This window comes from Arachis ipaensis, chromosome B04 (genome assembly GCF_000816755.2).
Source record: "Arachis ipaensis cultivar K30076 chromosome B04, Araip1.1, whole genome shotgun sequence".
NCBI classification, from domain to species: domain Eukaryota; kingdom Viridiplantae; phylum Streptophyta; class Magnoliopsida; order Fabales; family Fabaceae; genus Arachis; species Arachis ipaensis.
The window spans coordinates 80,491,692-80,492,239 of record NC_029788.2 but is presented as its reverse complement, the minus strand read 5'-3'; positions in this window follow the sequence as shown (position 1 = coordinate 80,492,239).

Sequence of the window (548 nt, the reverse complement as noted above, 5' to 3'; positions counted from 1 at the left end):
CCATGACTCGGAGGTGGAAGCTTTTGTCTTCCCTTCCCCTTTTCTAGAGGTTTCTCCGGTCTTAGGTGCCATCAATGGTAATGGAAAAATAAAAAGCTTATATGCTACACCAAACTTAGAATGTTGCTCGCCCTCGAGCAAAAGAAGAAAGAATAGAAGAAGAAGAAGAAGATATGGAGGAGATGGAGGGATATGAGTATAGATGTGAGTGGTGAATGGAAAACAGAAGGGATGACCATGAATGGAGAGAGAGAGGGTGAGGTGGGTGGGGATCCTGTGAGATTCACAGATCCTGAGATGATCCTGTGGTGTCCACAGATCCTGAGGTGTCAAGGATTTACATCCCTGCACCCATTAGGCATGTAAAATGCCCTTGCACACAACTCTGGGCGTTCAGCGCCAGATTGGTGCTTGTTCTGGGCGTTGAACGCCCATTTGTTGCCCATTTCTGGCGTTGAACACCAGAACCATGCTTGTTCTGGGCGTTCAGCGCCAGCTCTTCTCCAGGGTGCATTTCTGGTGTTCAGCGCCAGAACCATGCTCTGTTC